The following is a 15446-nucleotide window of genomic DNA, read 5'->3' as shown; positions in this document are numbered from 1 at the left end:
AAAAGGTAGTAAAGTAGCTTACCTGGCACAATGCACGTCCCAGTTGCGGCATAAATGAGAGAACCGTGGTGTGGACTCTCCGAGCGAGTTCTCGTAACGGGCCCGGGTTCCCTGTGGAGTTTTACAGGGGTCTCTGCTGGATCCTGCCCTGTTCGACACATGCTTGGGTGTCCTTGGAAAGAGCCTGAACATTGAGGTACAAAGTTTACTGATGACATGAAGTTACTCGAAATACTGAAGGCAGTGGCTAATAATGAAGAATCTTAGAAGGTCTTTATCAAACTTGGCAATAAAATGGCAGGTGACACTCAGAAGGTAGGTAGATACACTGTAAAGTGACGCATGTGAGGAAAAAGAAAAGCAGTCCTAGCTTCATGTTTACGGTAATGGTCTCTCAAATGACCTCCACCAGTCAGGACAGACATCTAAAGTTTGATAGATAGCTCTGTGAAAATGTCGGGTTGGTGCTCAGCAGAGTAAAAAGAAGAAACTACAGAGAATGATTAGGAAAAGAGTTGACAGCAAAACAGAAAATACAAGGTCACTGTGTAAAACTGTAGTTCACTACACTTTGTGTGCTGTGCAGTACCAGTCCCCTTGTCTTAGAAAAGGTAGATTAGACCTAGAGAGGATTCACAGGAAGGCAACAAGGACAACTAAAGGCATAAATCAGCTTCTGTCAGGAGTGGCTGCGAAGGCTGAGACTCCTCAGCCTGGAAGAGACATCTTAAAGGTGCTGCTGGAGACCCACCAGAACAGGATCACTGTGGGAGGGCAGGCAGAGGTCGTCTCTTCCTGCCCGAAAGCTGGGAGCCATGAAGTGAAAACAAAGCGAGGTGCCCGTGGGGCAGGAACTCCAGCCAAAGGAGGTGGCTCTTCAAGGAGGTGAGCAGCAGAGCACTTGGCCGAAGGATGCTGTGATAGAGGAAGTTTATAGCGGTTCCAGGGAGACTGGAAAAGTGCAGGAAAGAGATCCGTGGGGATGCTGAACACACTACAGCAGGGGCAGAGAGTTCCCTAAGCTGACAGTAGTCAGCATTAGGGGGAAGCACCATATGAATTTGCTTAGTTCCTGCTCTTCCGGAGGACTCTGCAAATGGTTTTTGTAAGAGAGAACGCTGCTAAAATGGATTCTCGTTTTGAACCAGTGTGACTGTTCTCATGCCAGCATTTCTAAAACAAGCTTAATCCTGGAGCCTAATGTATACTGGGGACAAGTCTTCTAACTTTAATTTACTGTATGTCATTACAGTTAGGAGTTGTGTCATCATCTATTTCTGGGAGAAAAATGCCACACCTTTGCTGGCTTTGCTTTTTGACTACTGATGTCACATACGTATAAAAGTTAAGGACAGCACAGCTGCACTGTGCTAATAACGCGGTCACCTGCTTACTCTGGAGATGTCTCCGATTTGACTTTTCCAAAAAACAGTGAAGTGACATTGTCAAAACCAACACTGTCAGCACTGCTCTTGAGTTGAGCATTCAGCAAAATAAGCAGCATAAAAAAGAGGGAAAGGACCAGCATGGGAACATGAAGAGATATAGTAAGATTAACATTTCTTGCTGGGCTCTGACTTTAGGAGGAAAGAGGAATTTTCATTCTGGCAGCTATAAGAAGGAAAAGTCTTGAGAAGAGCTGAATCTTTCTATTGCCCTGTTGCAATGAGGTTGTCTGAGATTTGCCAGTGTCCTCTGCCTAACTCATGCTTTGCATTACCTGCCTCCCAGCGGGGTTTTGCAGCACAGGGGAAAAGAATCTGCTCCTCTGGGGCTGAGGAGAAAGGGAAAGCTCCTAGCCCGGGGTCTGAGTGCCTTGCACTGCAAACAGGAAAAGTCCTTTTCTAGCATCAGTGCTGCTCAGGCAGTGAGTGGCGGGGCCAACAATTATGAAATCTCCCGTAGCTCCAGATGAGTTTTCAGGAAAAAATAAAGTCCTGCCAAAATGCAGAGATTATGTAATTAGTTGCTCTGTCCCTAAGAGAAGTGGAGCAGCCATACACCTTCTGGTCATGGCACTGTTTTGGCCTTGTGCCTTTTTATTATTTATTTATTTGTTTGTTTGTTCCTCTTTGGCTAGTTTCCGTGTTTCTTTAAGCAAATAACTGCCCAGATGAGCTACAGAGTCGATTCATGCAGTTTCCTTTTAGATCAAGGATCCAGCACTTTTCAGGTTTTTCCTTCTTTGTCCAGGATATTGGCTTCAAATGTAGTCATATCCTGTTTCCCCATCCATTTTTAGTGTGAATTTGTGGTTTTCTGCCAGGTACAGTACTGGTAGTTGATTCAAGCAGGGCAACAATTTGTGTTGCCTTTGCTCTTGGCATTGAGCTAATGAACTTTGGTTCATTGCTCTGTAAGATCATTTTTGGAAGGCCCCTCTCTGCTGGGCGGAACTAGCTAAATTTAACATGTGGCCACTAGTTGTTTGTAAATAAATGTGGTTGTTGATAATAGTGCTATCTTATTTTTATGATTTAGGTAAATACAAGGGCTGCCTGTGCCCTGAGCCCTCTAATTATGCTGTCTGGTGTAGAGGTAAGAAGGAAATATGCAGACAGTGAGGAAACAATATTTAAACAGTGGCTCTTTAAAGAGAAGCTGAGAATACAGCAGCCGTACATATATTTAAGCTTGTATACATGATTTAATAACTACTAGCTGGACCATGAGCTTTTTCACCAAGACAGGTTATTGTTGGTGGTGTTCTCTGGTCAATGGCCTATTCCATTTCCTGTTGGCATTACTACCAAAATCACTATCAATATTAAAATAGCAATCTTTTCTTACTGCAGTTTTTTTCAGCAGCAGACCAGCTTTCTATATTCAGTCTTAACAGGAGAGGTGCAGGAGCTAAGTAAGCAATTACCTAATTGTGAGGGAGTTGCATAAGATCAGAAAAATAAAAATAAAAATGGAGCACTTCATGCAATTGAAATTCATCTCAGCCCTTTCATCTGACTCCTCATCCATTATGGCTTGTGTTCCGTATTCTCGTTTCTGCTCTGTTTAAGAGAGGCACATTTTCGTATCTTTTTTTGTTTGATCAAAGGGAAACTTATTCATCTGGGGGAATGTTTTGCTTTGTGCATCTCCTGATATTTTTAGTCTTTCTAATGGTTCCACGCTTTCCTCCGTTTCTCACTTTCCCCATGGATAAGGAGAAAAGTCAGATTTGAACTGCAGTAAACACTTCTTTGTTCCCCTCCCGTTTTGTTGCATTCTGTAGTGATAGTCTTCTTCCTCTGAAACAAGAGAATCTTTGTTCCCTTTGCTGCACAGTTTTGGTGAGATTAATTTCTATGTTTTTCTTTCAAAGCCATCTAGGACTTTTTTACTTTTGTTATCTGAAAGGATGTTTATTTCAGAGAAGAGTCTGTATGAGTTGGTTGTAGCAAAGGGGAGATGTTAAAGATGATTCAAACATCCTAGAGTCTCTAATTGCCTCACTTGGAGGCAGCCAAATGCAGAGTCTTGTCTTCAGAAGTGACATAACTGTGATTTGACTTCTCTGTCTCTCATTATTTTATGACACTTTCTAATGGGGGAAGCACGCCTGCTTTCTTCAGGTCTTTAAACATAGCTTAAAATTTTTTCCCTTGACCTGCTGTGGTAGCTAGTATAATCTGAGGTGGAAAACATTCATTTTGGCAGGCTCTATCTGTATCACTTGCAGAGTATTTTGTAACCTCTCCATATAGTCACTAAAACCAAGGTGCCAGTTTTGTTCATAAACCTGCTGTTACTGTTCCTATTTACACGGTACTAATAACTTTATTTGCAGTTTATTAAAAAAAAAAAAAACAAAACACAGGTTTTTGCAGATTTATGTCTAATCAACAGAACTCAACAGTGAGTGTGAAAAAGGAGACATCTTTCTAAAATCGTGGGTTATGTACAGTTCACATCGGAAATTCTGTTACGAATTTCAGAAGTTCCAGATGCCAGTGAAGTGTCCCTGGGGAGACAATTCAGAGAGTCTCCTTCTGAGAGCTGCCAGAACCCACAATCTGATTCCACCTCTGGAGACTGCGGTGGATAACATGAGTGTGAGTAAAATGCCATGGCCTGAGTATCATTGGAAATACATCAGTATCATGATGAAAAAGCTGTCCAAAGAGCAAGGCAGTAGCCACTGAGAAAGGACAGAGTTCTGGGAAATCTGTAAGGCTGTCTGGGGTGGATCAGCAGCAGAGACAGGACTTACCTTACTTCAGAAAAACAAATTTTTGAGAGAACAAAAAAACTCATAAGCTGATACGTAAGTGTAAATCAGTTGCATTCAGACATAGCAATGCAAAATGATACAATGATGGTCATCCTCACCATCACCACTAGGAAGACAGCAGCTATGGAAGCCTGTTTTTTTTTTTTTTTCGGAAGTTGTTCCCACATGAACATTATTAGGAAAATATTTTTATATTTCTAAGGATAATAACAACAAACAACCTCATAGCAAGATTGCTTGCATCTGTGAGGCTACAGGCAAACCAATGAAGAAAAGATCCAAGAAGTACAGCTGTCCTAAGCTGGAGGCTAGGTCTGAAAGACCAAAACATGGAATCCACTATTAAACATGTACTCAAATTGCTTCATTAATCTACTCTGCGTAGCCTACTCAGTGCAGGAGACAAAGTCAAAAACAATTTAGTCAAAAGAACAGATGTTTAAAATGGTTTTAAGTACAGTTTTACAGACAACTGATGACATCAACTGTCTTTAAATTGTGTCTCTAAATTCTTTTGGAAGACTCTTAGTGTGGCAAGCAATTGAGAAATAATCATTTAAAGAGACTCAGAGAACAGGATGTACAATGAAATTTACTCTCAAAATAGTTAAGTTAGGAAGTAATTATATGAATGAGGTAGTAATCATATGAAACAACGGAGAGGCACAATTTAACTAATTACTTTCAAAATAACTCATGAAGACCCGTAAGTACATACGGTCTTAAGTTATTGGGTGGGTGTTGAAGCCTTGTTTGAAAAGTTTGAACAGAGTAGTAGATGAATGCAGGCAGTGCTAATGAGGCAGATTCTGTCAGTCTGCTAACTGCCCAATTTCCTCTCTGATGTTGTTGAAACCTATTACAGTACGTAAAGTAAGGGAAGGAACACATAACGACTTCAAGAGGAATTGTTATAGAAATGATTCATCTTCATAGAAACATTATGACTAGATGTCTAGGTAGAAATTTACGATGTTTTCAAGTAACAACAGAAAGAATGAAGTTGGAAATTGCTCAGGAAAGGATGTTGGAGGAATTTGTTAGGAAAAATAATTGTTTTGCGACACAGAGAAGCAAAGGAGTCCCTGTGTATTCCCTGGGCACTGGCAACATTGGATACATTACATAGCATGGCCCCTACTGAGATCATCATTGTTTCTGTTACTACAGAATTAATTTAATCCAAAGAATAAAGAGTGTTAATGAGGCATTGACATCACAGTATCATTCGCACTACCAGATGATACAGAAGCTGCAAAATTTATGTCATGTTTGATGTTTCCAAAAAATGACAACAAAAGGTGCAGAGAGATGCAACAGAACATCCAAAACAAGTTTTCATTTCAAGAACATAACTGTTTGGGAATGGAGAAAGGTTTTTAATCTCATCGGCAACTCATCAAGTCATCAGCAGGAGAAAGTCAGTTTAATGGATGAATTCTTCATGTCACAAATGAGACCCTGAGCTAATCAGTGACCACTGTAAGGACTCAGACTTCCTAAATTCTCTCATGAAAGTCTGATGGTCTTTTCTGTGTGTAGTTGGTGCCCCAAGTGATGGGTACGTATCACCCATAATTCCCACTGAAGACATTCTTGAGCTTGGCCTTGGATTCAGTAATTTTGGATCTTGCCCAGAATATCAGGTGGTTGGAACACAGGCCTAGACAATATTCACAGGAATTCACAACGTCCAGTGCTCTGAGGTTGATGTTTGTGGAGCAGTAGCAGGTCTACGGGTTTTGGGAGGATGTAACACTGCTAATGCTTTTACAGGTGCTGATAGAAAACTCCTGCAGATATAGCTCCAACCACAGGAGTTTTCATCGGGTGTCTTTAAAACAGGTGACATGAAATCCCATGATGTCAATATGTTTTTTGTTTGTTTGTTTTATTTGCCTTTCTCAAAAATGAATGCAGTAGGCTCCATCTGTCTTTGGGTGTGCAAAGATTGTCAGTTTGCTCAGTGTACATTTACACTGGAATTCAGAGACAGGTGCTGCAGTGCAAATGTGTTTTGCTCAGTCCTCTAAGCTGTGGCTGAACAACTGACGGCAGAGAGAATCTGGACACTGAGTGGGTGTTTGGACCATCACAGCTGCCTTTCATGTTTGTTAAAGCTGGGGGTGTCGTCCTCTGTCAATGCACGTGTCCAAATCAGTTACGCTGTTGCTTGAACAAAGACGTGCAAATTCCAACTCTATCCCTACCAGGAGGTTGAAGCTAAAGAGAGATACTGGGTAAGATCATTTCATTGAAGATTTGTAAGACATGGAGGAGAATTATTTTGTTTGAAATAGAATCTTGCAAGTGTTTGATAGTATTTTAACAAGTCAAGGGAAAATATTAAGTTGTGTGCTTATGGTGTTTTTAAACAATGGGTGTGTATCATTGTATTATGAATCAATTTTTGACTGATAAATATGTAAAGCTTAAATGTTCTAATGGAAAAAAATTGTCATCAACAGGCAGGGTACCATTGTTAAAAGCTTAATCATCACTTGCAGGCTGGCAAAGGCTGTAGAATCTGAACAAAGCCCTGCAGCACTGATGTCTTCAAAAAGCATTATTAAACTTTGCAACTTCAAATGCCACCAGTAGCTGAATTTTCTGACCTTGGTTCATTGGGCCTGTGAGCTCAGTGCTACTTCCAGGATCTTTATACACAGCAAGCTCACCAAATTAACTGGTTTTTCCTCCCAGGTGGTTCCTGACTCATTTTTTTTTTTTTTTTAACACAAGGACACAGAGAAGCCCTATAACAACTGTTATCTGTGCCTGACTCAGCATGGTTGAATAATCCATTATTTCAGCTCCTTAATGTTTCATCCTAATAGCTTTCCCTTCATCTGCCATGTTCTTTATGTCCCTTCATGTATTCATCAAGCCATAAAAAAATAAAAACATCTTCAACACAATGCTCTGGCTTCCTATTGTGTGATACACCCAGTGTATCTCTAAGCCTCTAAGGAACATGATCTGCACTGTTCTTGCAGTGTGGCAGGATGCAGTGCTTTCATAACAACACATAAGGACTGAAGAGAGCATCTCTCTTCATAGTTGTAGATGGAAAGCGGGCAGGCAGATCCACCTCCAGTTCTCAAGGCATATACTGGTAAGCATAGGAATGCAGGACAGCTTACCCTATTTCATCACGTCTGAGTGGATTCACCCAGAGGGAAGCCTTCCTATGGAGCAGCTGGTGAAAGAACATGTAAACTGCAGCTGTAAGTGACCAAACATCACCTTTGGAAAGACAGAGGAGGTCAGGGAACTGCAGGCTGCAGCAGTGTCTTACCATCACAAAAGTAAACATGAAACACAGCTTCTCGCTGCAACAGAAATCACCTGGGACTGCAAAGCAGTGGATTTGAGCAAACTAGCAGAAGGAATATTCACTGTAATTCCCTGAGGACCAGACAGTACGCCCACAGGCAGCCAGGAGAGGCAGCTTGAATCAACAAAGAATTTGAGCTCTGAGAGCAATGTAGAGATGTGAGAAAGCAAGCCGCATGGTGTCCAGTTGTTCATAGCGCAGATGAAATAAGCAGTAACCAGGAGCTGGACTTAGTTCGTGACTGATCCCAAGAGTTATAATTTTAATAATTCTCAGCCATTTCTTGTGAGCAGCAGTGACTGGATGGAAAACTACTACAGCTTGAAACTTATTGTACAACCCCAAAATAAAATGCTTCTCAAGAAATTCCTTTCTCGCACAAAGAAGCAAAGGGTGCATGGAGGCAATGAGCAGCGTGTCAAGCGATTCCAAGCTGCAGAGCCAGTTTTAGCTCTATAAGAAAGTCTCTCTCATGAGGCAAGCTACAAAGCATATGAGAAAAGTTCATGAAAAAAATGTGGGGATTGACTAGCTATATTTTGTCACCCACAGCAATTCAAGATGCTATGACATACTACTGTTGGAGAACATACTGCTAGACTTGAACACTTTTAATGCCTTCCTTCCTTTTCTCCTAAAACAGATGGATTTACTCTTGTGTTTAGAATTAAGTACAAAATGGATGTCCTGCCAAACTCGCTCCTTAGGCAGTATAGTTACTGAGTTGCACTAATGTCCAAAATTGATCTATGTCAGTTTGTCCTGTTTCACTCTTTTTTTCAGAAGGTTGAGAATTGGCTGTTTTTTTTGGTCAAGAGTGGTATAGAGCAGGCTGAAGACAATTCCAGATGGATGTTCATTTTTATTAACATATATAACCTGAGAAATTCCAGGATCACGAGAAAATGCTTAGCTAACAATATTTGAAAAAATTAAATATGTAGCAGGCCAGACATGCTGACCCTAAGCACTAGGCAAAATAATAAAATGGATGATATAGGAGTCAGTTAAAAACTGAAATATAAGGATGTAAACCATAAGAAATTAATTTTAGGTGCAATTTGCAGATATAATTTCTTTCATAGGGCATTTGATGAAGCATTGCCTGTGATGCCAAAGAAGAAATTAGCAATAATTAGTGTGAATAAGGTGTACTTTAAATAGATTAATTGCAAGATCTCACGAAGTAGCCTGCAAGATGGCATCATCACTAAACGGAGAGTTTCTGATAAGATTTTGCAGAGATGGGTACTAGATCTGACAATAATCAGGACTCAAATGCAAATACAGAGCTGTGGCTGATAAAATGTGGACCTGCCACAAAACTGCCAGATGGCAAATAGCACTAAGACACGGCAGTGAGACATTACAAACAAAATGTATTTTCCATATAGACAAATGTGAAGTTAGGTGTTTAAGAGCAATGAATGTGGACAGATCTTCAGAATCAGCAATTTAGCTCAGAAAGCTGCAGGTCTGATGAGGAGGAACAGATCAGAATGGACAAGTGTCTCAATGTGGTATGTTAGCAATCCTAAGAGATGTTCTTGCAGAAAGAGATAGCACAATCCTTAGATTGGCAAGTAGGGCAGTGAAAGTAGGAAATTAATTTCACCTGGTGAAATACTGGGTCTACTTCTGACATCCAGGCTTTTAAACTATCTTGGAAGAAGGGGGAGTGTCAAAAAAATGTGAAGTTCAAAGACTGAATAAAGTCCTTGCAGCAAGAGTTTTGTTTATTTAGCTTATTTCAGAGAAGAGCATCATTAAATAATTCTCAGTATCTTCGTAAACCTAACTGAACTAAAATATTGGTATCAAAAGGCACTTTAATTTATCAGGAAAAAGCAAATCAAGCACTAATGACTGGGGGCTGAAGACATGTACAAAGAAAAGTAAGACACATTTAATGATGAAAATTATTAACACTGGAACAAACTCAAGAAAGTGATGGGCTCTCCATCCTGTAAAGTGCTCCAATCAAGACTGCTCTGTTCAAATGCATTTTGGATAGATAGGTTAAATGTGTGAAACACATGATGGCGAAAGGAGAACTGGCTCCAGAGGCAAAGATCAGTATTTGCCAAGGTCTTGGTGCGCCCATCAGCCAAGTGTTGACCTGGCTGAAGGATGCTCCTGGTTCCTTCACTGTCTGCACACTCAGGTTTCTTTCCTTCCTTCAAGGGAGAGAGAAACAAGGGCCTGAGGATAAGGAGGTCCTGCCTTGTGTGGGCTCCTAATTTATCTGCACATATGCCAAGATCCAGGAGCTTAGAAATACACCCGAGTCCTGCAAATTAGCTATAGTCATAAATGGCTGAGTAGGAAACACGACTGTTGGTTTGTGCAGGCAAGAGGTAGTTCACTTTACTGTGTCGGTACTTCTGCAACATGTTCAACAAAACTGGTATCATCTACATTTTTCTATTACAGTTTTTAAAAGAAATATTACTGCATGTCGTGTGTTGTATATAACTGTATTTGTGGTTCAGAATTGACTGGAGAGAGGAGACTCCCAGGCGCAGAGTAAGACCCTTGTGTTACTGTGTGTTTCTGATTCGATCTAGCAGTACCTCAAGGTCCTTGTCATTAAGGCATGTGTGACTGCGTATGTAGGCAATAAAAAGGGGAAGAGAAGCTTTCCAAAATGTTTGGTGCTTTTCACTGTTTCCACGTTAGTTTTAATTGCTTCCCTTGAAATAAACATAAAATAGTTCAGAAACAAACACTAGTATTATAAATAATGAAAAAGAATCATTCTATGGGAATAATAACATATTGTTTAGTGTTTAAATAGCAAGGTGCTGGCAGCGGGGCTGCAGGGCTCCTCTGTGAGGCGAGGCCGGGGCTGCCCTGTGCTGGACAGAGCAGGCTCCAGCGGGCCCACGGCAGGTCTCTGCCGCGCCCAGCAGCCAAAATGGCGGCGCCATGGGGAAGGTGTATTTACAGGAGGGTAGAAAATGGCGGACAGAGAGGGGAGGGGGAACACCAAGGCCAGAGGAAAAGGAGGAGGTACTCCAGGATAGGAACCCCGCCAAAGGGACTGCTGCCCATGGAGAGGACTCAAATATTGATCTCAAGTGACAGTAAATGTAGATTATCCGATCAAGCCTGTTTTGCACCTGACAGAAACTGCTAAGTGATGTCCCCGTCTTTATCTCAGCACAGGAGATTTCTTGCTCCTGTTCTCGTTTTCTCCCCTGCCCAGCTGGTGGCGAGGCAGCTCGGGGAGGGAGCAGGCGGCTGGGTGCGAGTCTGGCTGCCCAGCCAGGGCCAACCCACCACATATTTTTAGTCTGATGTGATATAATTTGCACTATTGTTAGTCAGTTAACCCTACATATTATTGGGAGATGAGATTATATCTCACAAGGGACCTGACTTTTGAAAGAAGGACAATGAACATCTTAAAATCAACACAAAGGTATTTTGTTTAAAATAGACGCAATTAAACTGGCAGCATTTAACACTACCTGTATTTTCTCAAACATTTTTAAACCTTTTAGAAAATAAAGCTATGCCATTTGAACATTGTTTTTCAAAGTTTATCTAAAGTATGCTTGCAGCATTATGCTGTATGAGAACTGAAAAGTAAAAATGGTGATTTATTTCATTGGTTGAGGTAACCAAAACACAAAACTTAAACTGTAATTAAAAATATGTGGGGACTCTTCTGTGTTCACTGTTTGTTATCTGGATATCACAGGTTTTTATCATCCCTTACAAGTATTGCTTTTAATACAAGTGGGATATTTAAAGTAATGTATGCATTGGAAATTTTTATTCCAAGTATAGTTGACATTTGAAATACAGTAATCATACTGAAACACCATGTTAAAATGAAAATTTATATATAGGACAGAAAGCTTCATCATGCTCCCAATTAGACCATTTCAGTCTTCCCTTTGCTCTCCATGTGACGGTCAAGAAAAGAGCAGCCAAGTCATACTAAGAGATAAAGAAGCATGTGAATCAGCTGTGATTATGGTTTCCCTTTTTTCCATCCTTGAAATCACCTTTCAAGAGATTCTTCTTATCTTTTAATCAAAAGAGATTATAAATCTTCTTTCATTTTCTTGTCCTCACATCTCTTTAAAGCAGATTAAATTCAGGAAAGGTTCATCTCCAAAGATAGAAAGAGAAATGAGTGTTTCTTGCTATGGATCTGAGGGTCAGGACTCCCAGCTGCAGCCAGATATGTAAAGCTTCATTCCTCACAGTGATGACAAGCCCAGCCATGGCTCCAAAGCATCCGTCAGCATGGAGATGATTTGTTAAGGATGATCTGTCAGTGGCTGTCCCAGCTGATGTCTCTGTGCTGCTCTTCAAATAAACGAGAAGCCTTGCATCACTGTGAGTGCTGCTCCTGCTGAGTTCTCCCTGACATTTCTGTCCCCAGCATGCTCCCGTGATCCTCTGCAGGAGCAGGAAGGGTTATGTGGCTATGGCTGCAGGCACATAACTGATTAGCTGTGACCAAGTGGTTTTCTGACAGGAGGGAATGGTCAAACCACAGTGGTTTGGGGTGAGGCAGGGGTTATCTTCTTCCAGAATCAAGGCAGCAGTGAAGCAGATGGTAGGATAGACCACAGTCCTGAGGTTCCTCTGTGGCTGAGCATGATTTCTACTCATCCAGTTCAGGGATGTTCACTGACAACTGCTGTGGGCAACTAGACTCAGAAGCATATTTGCAGCCTGATGGCAGCAGCTTATACTCTTTTACCTTGGGAGAGTCAGCATGAACATACACTCTTTTCTATGCAAACTGATATGTCAGTCCTTAGCTCCCCTCTGAAGGAAAACAGCAGTTGTTGCAGTCTGCAGCTACCACTATGGCCTCTCTCCAGCTCAGAACAATTTTGAAGGGAAAAGTATTTGCTAAACAGTTGTGTCTGTTTGTGGATTTTGTTCCTCTGCTGAAAAAAAGAGGGACCTCAGTTGGCGGCATTTATTCCCTTACCTTCTCAGCACCAGCTGCCATTCCTTCTGAAAGAGCCAAGAGTAATAATCCTGATGCGTTTACTTGGATTGCCAAGTTTGTGTTTAGATACTGTCAAAATCTAACACAAGTGGCTGATGCTGTAAAATGCTAATTATACTCAGGGGGAGAATCAGAAAGAAAAATTATGCCAGGGACTTCTGTTAAGCTCCACCTCCAAAATAAACTCTGTCCACATGACATGATGTGCTGCTTGCACTGAACAGATGCTGGGTTTGATCACGTCTTAGCCGTAGACTCCTGGGGCTTTCCTCCCCCTCGCTGGAGTCTGGGAGCACCCAGGGGATGTATGGAGTTCCAGGCATTTAGCTTCTAGCTGAGATTTACAGGATTCTTGGTACCTCTTTAGATTGGCGTGTTCCTCAATGCAATTTGATGCTGCCTCTCTCTTATCATGTGCTGTAAAAAGCAGCAAAACACAAACAAGGTTGACACAGACGCTGCTGTGCTTGGTGAGATGTGCTAGGGTGCTCTGAAATGCACCCAGCAGGTTGTGCTGCTCAGAGTCCCTGTGCAGGTACTTGGCTGGCTGCTCTTGCATTTTGTCATCAAAGCTGTCTGTGAAACTTTGACCTCCCTTTGCTTTTACTGAAGTCATGCTACCTGCAGAACCAAATGCTTTTCTGTGCCATGACTGTACTGGACAGGAAAGAATGACAACCAATAAAGGTAGCAACGTGATCTGTTAGCATCTGAGGGTTTATGAGTATGTGAACAGCTAATTAAAGTGTTCCATTCATTAGGCTTTGGCTAAAGAAAATAGACTGGCTGTTTTAATAGAAGCAACTGTCTAATATTAAGTATGTTTTAATATTTTTCTCATTTAAAGAAAAAAAAAGGAAAGGAAAAAAAAAGACTGAAATGTCTTTGAAGAAATTACTCAGATGGAAAACATACTTTTTTCCCTTAAAAATGGTACCTAGGAGCTGCTACTGTGTATCAAGAACTGCCCTTAAAAAAAAAAAATAGCAGCAGAGCAGATTTGTAACTACTGAACTACTGCATCATTTTCTCAAAATCACTTTCAAGTGGCTGAGTTTCCCAAACCACTCATGTTCTTAGCCTGTGGCTGTTTTGTTGACTACACAAGGCATGCCACTGCAGCTCTGCCTGCTGCAGTGTCTGCTCATTCCCCAGGCAGAAGAGGCCATACACTGAAAACATCTGACTTGCATGTTAGTACATGCGTGATATTTGATATTGCTTGTTTTATCAAATTGTTGACCTTCAGAAACTCTAAATGAATCCCTTTCCTCCTTAGAGTCTTTCAACGTTTAATATGGACCACAGTGAGACTATGCACTTAGTTTGTGTCTTCACATAGTTATGCTATTCATAAGCCTAGATTTATTTTTGATTTATTTTTTGTTGTTGTTGTTTTTGGTAGCAGAAGTTGGTAGGTTAATAACAGATGGTCAGTGCTAACACTTTCTCCATGGAAGTAACCTACCAGCTCAATTGTCATGTTTCTACAGTGGCTGTGATATCCTCCTCTGGCACCAGAGGGCACTCAGGATGGTGCAGGAGAGAGACAGGGTTTGAAGCCAGTCTGGGTAACGTTCAGCACGACAGGGAGGAGACTAGATTGCATCTCTGTAATGGTGCTGCTCTGGGCCTTCAAGTAAACCCTGTTTTTTTTTTTTTCTTGTTTGGTGTTTTTTTTAGAAATAAATGCAGTAAAGATCACTTAGCTGTAAGTAATTAAATGGTAATCAGTTTTTAATCTTTGCGCATATTTTTTATTACTTTGCTATTGCTACACCAATTGCATAACTACCAGCAGTGAATGTGTTTTTACTCAGACGAAGCCTTAAATGTTTAATTTCCTCCTTTTGGTAAATATTTAAAAATCCCACTGATAACTCCTACCTCTGAGCCTGAGATCTGCAAGCAGGATATTCATCACATAAAACAAAGAATTTAAATTTTTGCTTTGAGGGAAAACATGGTTTAGTCTTAATCACAACCGAAACATTTACATTGGAATAAACACTTCCAGGGAAGACCTATGTGACGACATCGGCCAGGTGTATCGTAATGGGCTCAGAAGTAGTAAAATGTAGAAAAACAGTGTGGTGTGAGGGACCTGCTGAGCTGCTGAGGCCTCTCCCCAGCTTTCAGAGTGGTTTCGGAGGCTGATCAAGCTCTGCCCTAAGAACGGCGAGGCTCTTTGCTCCTCTTTGGAGCTTGTTCCAGAACAGTCCCAAGGGTGTTTGTAGCCCTCTAGTTTCCAGCCTAACAGGGTGTGTGGCTTTTGCTGTTGCTACGTCTTTTCGGGCTTAGAAATGTTCAGAGTTAGGAAGAAGAATTTCTCATTTAAAGGTGATTTTTCCCTTCTCTACCCCACCTGTGGGAGACGTATTGTCCCCCTCCCTTTACACCACCCGAAGTGACGCCTTGCACCCTGCATATTGGTGAGACATGGAAGTGGGCTGCTACTTACAGGTGCAAGCTGTAGTGTTAGCCTGGGATAAAATACAGACCGAGGACAAGGCTGAAACAAACAAAAACCAACTAACAAACAAAACCCAACCAAAACCAAACCAATCCAGCTTCCTGAACCCAAATGGGGATGGTATTTCCACAGGAGGGGCGTTAAAGTAGGCTTCTCTCTTTATAGTTACACTCTCTGGAAAACGTAATGCCAGATCGCCAGCAGGATGTTTTCATTTGCAGTGCGGGTGCCACAGCTGGCGGCAATTCAATTCGTGGCGAACATTAAGGCTGGAATCGATGTTTTTAATTGGTGTATTTGGGAATGAGAAGACAAAGGGTTTGGGGATAAGAAACGAAGGGTTTGATTAAGTATCTGTGTATATACGCGTGTATGTGTACAGGGTACGCCTGGCACGGGCACTGGCCCTCCACCTCCCAAGGGAGCG

Source organism: Anser anser (genome assembly GCF_964211835.1).
Source record: "Anser anser genome assembly, chromosome: 3".
NCBI lineage: Eukaryota > Metazoa > Chordata > Aves > Anseriformes > Anatidae > Anser > Anser anser.
This window is presented reverse-complemented; position numbering follows the sequence as displayed.